Here is a 10,111-nt window from a genome sequence, read left to right as displayed (position 1 = left end):
CCGGGGGTATATATACATCCGGGGCAAGGCTGTCTTTAGCATGCTTCCTGGGAACACATGGCAGGCTCCAGCACACGGTAGGCACTGTTGTTTCTTTTGCATATGTTGTGTTAAGTTGTGAGATTTGCACACTTTGAATAGTAAATATTGTTTCAGCAGGTTGGGCTGAGTAGCTGTATTGAACTACTATGAACCCAGGATATACTATACCTTGATTGTGATCACTATAGGTAATAGCCTACTTATCTTGCTAGTGTCTTGTTTGAAACTTTGGAGTTTTTCAGTCTTCTAACAGTCTCATTTTATGCATGTAGTTGCTATAGGACCACACATGATGCTGGCAGTCCTCCGGCCCTGGATACTGTCACCTTGTTTTTAAGCCCTTGTGTAAGTGATCTCTGGTTCCCGTGAGAGTCTTCATTATAATATCATTCCCACGAGTGGGTTTAATGGTACAATTAGGCACGTTTTGGTGGATAAGTATTTCTTATGCTTATGGGACTAAGGTGGTTTCTCCGAACACTTTGGTGACAAATTACACTTTGGTTGAAGGTGTTTATTAAGCATCATAAGAATAAGATTGATTGTACACTATAGTCACTATGTGAATGGGGTAACTGAAGCCCTGTTTATATAGATTTTCTGCCATCATCAAGGGGCCTGGGAGGCTGAGTCTTCTCTCATCTTTGTATTCCTTTTAGGCATTGTTTAATGATTGTATATCACGAAATAAATGATATCGTACTGCCTTTCTTGAAAAAGATCCTGTGGAAGGATCGAAACGTCGAGTTATGAGGCTACAATAAAGAACAGTTGATATTCACTAAAGAATTTGAATATATTTGTGAGAGTGCGCCCGCCACCTCTGTGGACATCTATATATATATATATATAGTCTGGTATAAATCCGGCACTGTTTCGAACAATTGCATGTATATATATATATATATATATATATATATATATATATATATATAAATGGGACACTCACCACAGTTAAGGTCAGAAATAATTGTTTTACGCTAACATACATTCCATTTTGACGTTTCAGTCCATGTCAGACCTGTTTCAAGACGGGTATAACAGCATCATAAAATAGTAGATCTATAGATGGCAGCTGCCGTCGACATGGAATATATGTAAGCATTAAATAATTCTATGTGATCTTAACTGTGAGTGGCCCATTTGTTACATTCATGTTATTCTGGAGGACAAATGCGCCCAGGCAGTGGCGTAAGTTCGTCCCAGTTGCCCGGAGGCAAGATAAATATTGGTGCCCCCCCTATTTCCTATATTAAGATAAATAAATGTATGCATATGTTTGTGTGTGTGTGTGTGTGTGTAGTGTTCTGAAAAAAATGTATATACTGTATTTATACATTTAATTGACTTTTATTTTAAATCACACAATTCTTAGCAGTCATACCCAGGATTAGAACCCATGACCTGTTACACTGACAGCAGACACTTTACTGGTGGAGCTATTTGCTCCTGTATGGGAAGCATGAGAATTCTAACTATATAAAGTTACGTGTAATTGTCAGAGAAGTATCTTCATATAGTTAAAATTCTCATATTTCCTATACAGGAGCAAATATCTTCATCAGTAAGGTGACTGCTTCCAGTGTAATAGGTCGGGGTTTCTAATCCTGGGTAAAATGTGTATAATCAGTATAATAAAGAGGGTGTGATTTGTAAGGTGCCGGGACCAGTGAGGAAGTCGGCCACTAAAAAGACAGCGACAGATATCAATTAACTTAATTCAATGGTGTCACATAATGGGAGGAGAGGTGCCCCCATCAGAGCAGGAGCCCGGCGGCAGATGACTCCGTTTCCTCCCAGAGTTCTGCTTCTGCGCCCAGGTGCCCTCAGTAGCAGTCAGGTCATACAGAGGAGGAAGGTGAGGCACTCACAGGACTTGAACATCGTGCAGTACAAACTGCACCTACTGTATGTATATGTAGATAGATAGATAGATAGATAGATAGATAGATAGATAGATAGATATGAAAGGGTTGGGGGGCACAAAAAAACAATAAATATGCATACAATATACATGGGCAAGAAACAACGGCACTTCAACAGACTTGTAAGGAAAACTGCAGACACAGCTCCTGGTAGATCAATGTTTCAGAATGTTTATTCTGTCTTCAGGATAACAGAGTGCATTAGAAAAAATGGGCATCAGCCATGGGCCTAATTCAGAATGAGAACCAGAAACACCTACATACAAATCTGGTGGTTGTGGTGCTGCAAAGGCGCAAGATCCATTCTGCGCCTGTGTTCATGGGGGCAGAATGTGGCTATCTATGTATTCATTTTCATTTTATTTCACTTGGTTTGATACAATTGTGAAATTTATAGTGTTGAATAAAAGTGAAGTTTTAAAAATTGTCAGTGCACCATTTAAGAAACAAAACCTTTCTTTTTACCTTTGGTTTGACTCTTTAGTAGCTGTCAAAAGGTAGCACCCCAATATAAATAACGTAGATTAAAATATTAATACAGGGAGCTAACTAGTCATATATCTATATATTAATAGCAGAAGGATGACTTTTATGAGTGACATATTCCTAAAATGCCGTTGTCTGAACAGGGCACGTCATACACCAGTGTTGCTCTGTAGATTTGCAGAAAAATATTGGCGTTGTAATTGGTTGCTTTGTTTTGGAGTTGTGGCAAATGGCACAAATGGCAAAACGTCGGCCTGACATTTACAATGCATCACCATTATGCTCTGGAAAATGTGACAGTTGGTGAACTCTCCCTCCTGCTGAGCCCCTGCATACTACCCAGCAGGTCACATGTTCCCTGGAACATGTGACCTGCTGGGTAGTCTGGAAATTGTGACAGTTATTTGCAGCCATACACTAAGCAGGGATTTTTCATAATTCGACTCCTAAGGGGGTGAAAAAGGGTAAAATGTTCTGCCCAGCAAACCTTTGCTCAGTTGAAACCTGGCACATCAGCTAGTATAATTTTTATTATGTGTGCAAAGTTCTTTTCTTCTTGTGAATAAGATAGTTCTGTTTGTAAGAGAGGGTGAGTTCCTCCCTCTGGGCGTAATGATGTCCAGGTGGAATTGGGCACACATGCTCCACTCTGTGTGTACAGAAAGAAATATGTATATTTGCTTGTATGAAGAGTTTTATACATCCTTTGGTGCGCCTGTCCCCTATCCATATGTTTAGTTTAATCTTCAGTGCCCATCAGCTTACACTTGCACATTCTCACTGAACTTTTATCTATGTGAGATTGCTCATTACATCCCAGTTATGCTCCTCCAGCTATAAGTGCGGGCGCACTTGAAATGAGTATGACTCGCCATCTCCTGTACTTGTGTACGCTTGGTTCATGCCCATATTTCCATTGCTGAGCACAGGTAGAAAAGCCAGGGCCATTTGCAAGCAGGGCTGGCCCGACCATAACGCAGAGCACGCGGATGCGTAGAGCGTGACAGTGAGGAGGGCACCACACTGTGCTGCAGTCACGATGTAACATCGCAGAGCTTTAATCAGCGACACTGACACCAGTGAGGAGTTGCGGTGGGTGGTGCTATCGGTGATGTGTGCATACAATATTGTACAATACAGCAGAGATAGTGGGTGGAGCGTAGCTGCAGCTCCTGTTCCAATGGGAGTGGGAGAACAGATGCCGGGACATACTGTAGTTGTCAACATTCCCGCACTCTACGGGAGCCTCCTTGTGGAATCTCAAGCTGAGCCGCAAAGGTAAACCAATTCCCCGCGTTCCCTGATGTCACATTAGGAGGGACAGGGGCAGGAATAGAAGCCGGCAGGGAGAGGAAAGGGAAGAGGGTGTTCAAGCCTGCGGGAAGCTGCTACAGCCTACAACTATGTTTGATGGCAGCCTGACATTCCCCAAGAAGAGAGGGTGGGTCTGTACTCACCACCAGTGACCGTCTCTCCCCCGGGTGCCACAGCAGAGCCAGCCTCCCAGCTTCCTCCATCCAGTCACAGCTCCTCAGCTGCGGATAGGTGCTCTACACTCACATGACACACACTGACTGGCAGCCCCGCCCCCTTCTAGCACACATGCAGCTTTTTCACAACTGGACCCTTGCAGACTGAGCCCGCCCCACTGCTGCTAATAAAACTGAGTAAAAAGGAGACTGGAGTTGGTTTGGGATATGAGTGCGTGAGGGAGGTTTGTCTGTGGCAGGGCTGGGGTTTGGGTGTGTGAGTGAGGGAGGCTTCTGGGTGCAGGGCTGGGGTTTGGGTGGATGTGTGAGTGAGGGAGGCTTCTGGGTGCAGGGGCTTGGGTGTGTGAGTGAGGAAGGCTTCTGGGTGCAGGGCAGGGGTATATTGTGTGAAGGAGGTTGCTGGGTGAAGGGCTGGGGTATGGGTGTGTGAGGGAGGTTGCTGTGTGCAGGGCTGGGGTATGGGTGTGTTAGGGAGGTTGCTGTGTGCAGGGCTGGGGTATGGGTGTGTGATGGAGGTTGCTGGGTGCAGGGCTGGGGTATGGGTGTGTTAGGTAGGTTGCTGGGTGCAGGGCTGGGGTATGGGTGTGTTAGGGAGGCTGCTGGGTGCAGGGCTGGGGTATGGGTGTGTGATGGAGGTTGCTGGGTGCAGAGCTGGGATATGGGTGTGTTAGGTAGGTTGCTGGGTGCAGGGCTGGGGTATGGGTGTGTGAGGGAGGTTGCTGTGTGCAGGGCTGGGGTATGGGTGTGTTAGGGAGGCTGCTGGGTGCAGGGCTGGGGTATGGGTGTGTTAGGTAGGTTGCTGGGTGCAGGGCTGGGGTATGGGTGTGTGAGGGAGGTTGCTGTGTGCAGGGCTGGGGTATGGGTGTGTTAGGGAGGCTGCTGGGTGCAGGGCTGGGGTATGGGTGTGTGAGGGAGGTTGCTGTGTGCAGGGCTGGGGTATGGGTGTGTTAGGGAGGCTGCTGGGTGCAGGGCTGGGGTATGGGTGTGTGAGGGAGGTTGCTGTGTGCAGGGCTGGGGTATGGGTGTGTTAGGGAGGCTGCTGTGTGCAGGGCTGGGGTATGGGTGTGTTAGGGAGGCTGCTGGGTGCAGGGCTGGGGTATGGGTGTGTGAGGAAGGCTGCTGGGTGCAGGGCTGGGGTATGGGTGTGTTAGGTAGGTTGCTGGGTGCAGGGCTGGGGTATGGGTGTGTGAGGGAGGTTGCTGTGTGCAGGGCTGGGGTATGGGTGTGTTAGGGAGGCTGCTGGGTGCAGGGCTGGGGTATGGGTGTGTGAGGGAGGTTGCTGTGTGCAGGGCTGGGGTATGGGTGTGTTAGGGAGGCTGCTGGGTGCAGGGCTGGGGTATGGGTGTGTTAGGGAGGCTGCTGGGTGCAGGGCTGGGGTATGGGTGTGTTAGGGAGGCTGCTGGGTGCAGGGCTGGGGTATGGGTGTGTTAGGTAGGTTGCTGGGTGCAGGGCTGGGGTATGGGTGTGTGAGGGAGGTTGCTGTGTGCAGGGCTGGGGTATGGGTGTGTTAGGGAGGCTGCTGGGTGCAGGGCTGGGGTATGGGTGTGTTAGGTAGGTTGCTGGGTGCAGGGCTGGGGTATGGGTGTGTGAGGGAGGTTGCTGTGTGCAGGGCTGGGGTATGGGTGTGTTAGGGAGGCTGCTGGGTGCAGGGCTGGGGTATGGGTGTGTTAGGGAGGTTGCTGGGTGTCACGTCTAGCAAAGTTTGGGGATCCGGCAGTTGAGACTTGCCCAAGGAGGTAGCAGGCTGGGGAAGAACAAAATGAGGGGGTTGGATATAGTTCCTTTGCATGGGATACGGAGCAATGAAGGATGTAGGCGGAGTTTGAGAGTCAATGAAAAGTATTTATTATGAGCAGAGGTAGAAAACTGAGGTTGATGAACGGTGACTTGAGAACGTGGTCGTAGACAAAGAACTGTGGAACTGTGGGTGAGAGTAAAACGAGGCTGAAGACAAGAACCGTGGACTGCGACTTATGAGATGAAACTGCGGTAGAGGGGCTGAGAACTGTGGACGGTAGTTTGGGTCGTGACTGGAGACTGAGAACTGTAGACTGTGGCTTGAAAGATGAAGCTGGAGATAACGAGCTGAGGACTGTGAATGGTGGTTCGAGGACTTGGCTGGTAGCAAGAATCTGTGGACTGTGGCTTGGAGGACGAGGCAAGAGACCCGGGGTCATCCGTGCCCAAAGGGTCTTACTGAACCGGGTTTTCCAAGAGCGTCTCCACGGTCAGCAGCAGGCTAGGAACGGGAAAACTGCAGCAGCAACTGAGAACTGGCAAAGCAGGGTTAGAAGTACCAGAATACAGCAGGAATCCTGGGAGCACAGGCTAAAGCACCTACAACAGGGTTGTAACTTGAAGCACTGGCATCCCTGTCCTAAACCAGCCCCCTTTTATAGGAAGAAGTCTCCCTGGATTGTCTGGAAAACTAGGAACAGGAATTATGTCAGAAACTTGGTCTCCAACATGGCGGCGCCCAGTAATGCAGACCTTTTCTGACAACATGCTGCTCACTGCCCCTGGTTTCCTAGGCAATGGCTTAGCGAGAGCGAGCTGCTGCAGCGGCGTCCCGCAGCCACGAGCGGACCCCCTCAACGCCATTACCGCTGCCTGTACCCTTGAACCCAGTGCCGCAGCCCTCCACCGCCGCTGCCCGGCCGCCCGTGAAGCCCGCCCCGTGGCCCCAGCATTCCGGTAAGACCCCGGACGCTGACAGTACCCCCCCTTTTGCGGGTGGACTCCGGACACCTATAAGGTTTAGCTGGAAATATGGCATGAAATGTCCGAAGAAGTCTTGGGGCATGGACGTCCTCTGCCTCTACCCAGGACCTTTCCTCAGGTCCATATCCCTTCCAATCAACTAGGTACTGGAGGCGACCATATCGTTTGCGGGAGTCGAGGATCTTATGAATCTCAAATTCATCTCCTTGTGTTGACTGGATCTTGGGTGATTTAGGTAGAGCAGCTCTGAATCGATTGAGTACCAACGGTTTTAAGAGAGAAATATGAAAAGCGTTAGGGATTCTTAAATGTGGAGGTAACTTCACCTTGTAAGCCACAGGATTCAAAACGCTTTCGATTGGGTAGGGCCCAATAAACCTGGGAGCAAACTTCTTAGTAGGAACCTTCAATCTTAGGTTACGTGTGGAAACCCAAACCCGATCTCCCACTTTAAGACTTGGTACCGCTTTTCGCTTTAGATCTGCGTAGGTCTTATACTTCTTGGATGTCTTGAGCAAGGCCTTGTGAATTTGTTTCCAGGTTTCAGTAAATTGTCTAAGTGTTGACTCTGCGGCAGGAACCTCGAGTGTAGGCAGAAGTTGGAAGTCAGGAACTTTCGGATGATAACCATAATTAATGAAAATGGAGAAGATTTTGTGGCAGAGTGATAAAGATTGTTATGGGCAAATTCTGCAAATGGGAGGAAGTCCAGCTAGTCGTCCTGAGAGGAGGACATGAATAAACGCAGAAATGTCTCCAGGTCCTGGTTCACTCTCTGTTTGACCATCCGTTTGAGGATGATATCCTGAGGAGAAATTCAATTTCACGCCAAGAGCAGAACATAGGGATCTCCAAAACTTGGCCACAAACTGGGGACCTCTATCAGATACGATTTCCTGCGGTAATCCATGGAGACGAAAAATCTCTGCTATGAATAATTTTGCCAGCTGGGATGCTGATGGAAGACTGGCCAGGGGAACAAAGTGTGCCATTTTAGAAAATCGATCAACTATGACCCATACGGTGTTCAGTCCGCCTGACAAATCAGTAATAAAGTTCATAGAAATATGTGTCCATGGTCTTTGCGGCACAGGTAGCGGATAAAGTAACCCGGCTGGAGGACCTTTAGGACTTTTATGCTGAGCACACTTTGGACAGGCAGCCACGAATTCCTGTACATCAGTCCTGAGATGAGGCCACCAGTAGGAGCGCTGAATGAATTTGAGCGTTTTATGACCACCCGCATGGCCCATGAAGGAGGAGGAGTGAGCCCATGTAAGCAGTCTCTTGCGCAGATTTGGAGCAACGAAGATCTTTCCTGGAGGAGGAAGTGGAGAGGTATTGGTTGCTGAAAAAGAGGTGGAGTCTAAGATGTATTGTTCTTTTGAACGGTCAGAGGGTTCTTCAGAACTCAAGGAACGAGATAATGCATCTGCCTTTTTGTTGAGGGACCCTGGGCGGTAACTAAGTTTAAAGTTGAAACGGGTAAAGAAGAGTGCCCATCTTGCTTGACGTGGATTCAGACATCGGGCTGACTGTAGATACAGGAGGTTCTTATGATCCGTGGTTACCGAGATTGGATGCTGAGCTCCCTCCAACAAATACCTCCACTCCTCAAAGGCTAACTTAATTGCTAGTAATTCTTGTTCCCCAATAGCGTAATTCTGCTCAGCGGGGGAGAATCTTCGCGAGAAGAACGCACAAGGATGGACTTTCTTGTCCTCGAAGAGCTGAGATAAAACTGCTCCCACTCCTACCGTGGAGGCATCGACTTCCACCAGGAACGGACGACTGAGATCAGGTTGTCGAAGAACAGGAGCGGTCATGAAGGCCTTCTTTAACAATGAAAAGGCTTCTAAAGCCTCTGGAGACCATTTGGCTGGATCGGCTCCTTTCCTGGTTAATGCTGTTATGGGGGCTATGACAGAGGAATAATTCTGAATGAATCTTCGGTAGAAGTTAGCGAACCCCAGGAAACGTTGAACTCCCTTAAGGGAAGCTGGAAGCGACCAATCTTGAATCGCTTGGACTTTAGCGGGATCCATCTGCAATTTTTGCCCTGAAAGGATGTAACTGAGGAATGGAATCGTGGGTACTTCGAAGGTGCACTTCTCAAGCTTACAAAATAGTTGATTACTCCGTAAACGAGTTAGAACTTCTTTGACTTGTTCTCGATGGGTCTTCAGATCCCTATAAAAAATGAGGATGTCATCTAAGTAAACCACCAAGCAGTCATAGAGGAGATCTCTGAAGATTTCATTAACAAATTCTTGAAAGACGGCTGGGACGTTACATAGGCCGAAAGGCATTATCTGATATTCGTAGTGGCCGTCGCGCGTATTAAAAGCCGTCTTCCATTCGTCACCTGGGCGAATACGTATAAGGTTGTAGGCTCCCCGTAAGTCCAGCTTAGTGAATACAGTAGCTCCTTTAACACGGTCGAACAGTTCTGGAATTAGAGGTAATGGATATCTGTTCTTAATTGTAATGTCATTGAGACCTCTATAGTCAATACAGGGCCGCAGAACCCCATCCTTCTTTTTGACAAAGAAAAACCCAGCGCCAGCCGGAGAGGTGGATAACCTAATGAACCCTTTTTCCAAGTTCTCCCGGATATACTCCGACATGGCCTGAGTCTCAGGGAGTGAGAGCGGGTAGATTCGACCTCGGGGAGGAGTCTTGCCGGGTACCAGATCAATGGGACAATCCCAAGTGCGATGCAGAGGCAAGGTGTCCGCCCCATGCTTACTAAAAACATCTTGGAAGGCCTGGTATTCTGCAGGGAGGCTGGAAGGACTAGAAGAGCAGAGAGGTCTTACAGAGGGCAAACAGTTCTGGAAGCAGTTTCGTCCCCAGGAAAGAACATCCATGGTTTGCCAATCTATGTGGGGATTGTGTCTACTTAACCATGGAAATCCTAGGATCAGTTCGTGAGAGGCTTTGGGAATTACTAGGAAAGAGATGTTTTCCGAATGAAGAGCTCCAACCTTCATCTTAAGAGGAATTGTACGAAGAGTGATAATTCCCTTAGGAATATGACTTCCATCCACAGCAGTAATTGAGATGGTACGATCCAAACGGACCGTTTGTATCCCAGATCGTTTGACCAGAGCTGATGTAATAAAACTTTTGGCGGCTCCGGAGTCGAGTAGTGCAGGGATGAGAAGAGAGGAAGAAGGAAGCTCCAGGTGGGTTAACAAGACTGACTCTTTCTTGGCAAGTAATTCTGAGAATTCTCCTAGCTTGACCTCCCCGGCACAAGCTAGGAGCGGGCGTTTCCCGGACGTTGGCTACAAGATTTAACAAAATGATCAGATGCACCACAGTACAGGCATAAGTTCCCTTGTCGCCGTCTCTGACGTTCCTCGTTGGAAAGACGGGAACGATTGATCTGCATGGGTTCATCAGTAGTTGGAGTTGATGGTGTTGGTGGAGGAACGACTCGAG

General features: G+C 48.1%; 1 long non-coding RNA gene across 1 annotated transcript in view; it reads right to left on the bottom strand.

Moving 5' to 3' along the window:
- Positions 1-557: 557 nt before the first annotated feature.
- Positions 558-10,111, bottom strand: part of LOC134935409 (uncharacterized) — a 98,008-nt gene continuing 88,454 nt past the window's right edge. The window contains exon 4 of the long non-coding RNA XR_010180118.1: positions 558-765. This is a non-coding gene — a long non-coding RNA (uncharacterized LOC134935409). The remainder of the gene's footprint in view (positions 766-10,111) is intronic.

This window comes from Pseudophryne corroboree, chromosome 6 (genome assembly GCF_028390025.1).
Source record: "Pseudophryne corroboree isolate aPseCor3 chromosome 6, aPseCor3.hap2, whole genome shotgun sequence".
Classification (NCBI taxonomy): Eukaryota; Metazoa; Chordata; class Amphibia; order Anura; family Myobatrachidae; genus Pseudophryne; species Pseudophryne corroboree.
This window is presented reverse-complemented; position numbering and strand designations above follow the sequence as displayed.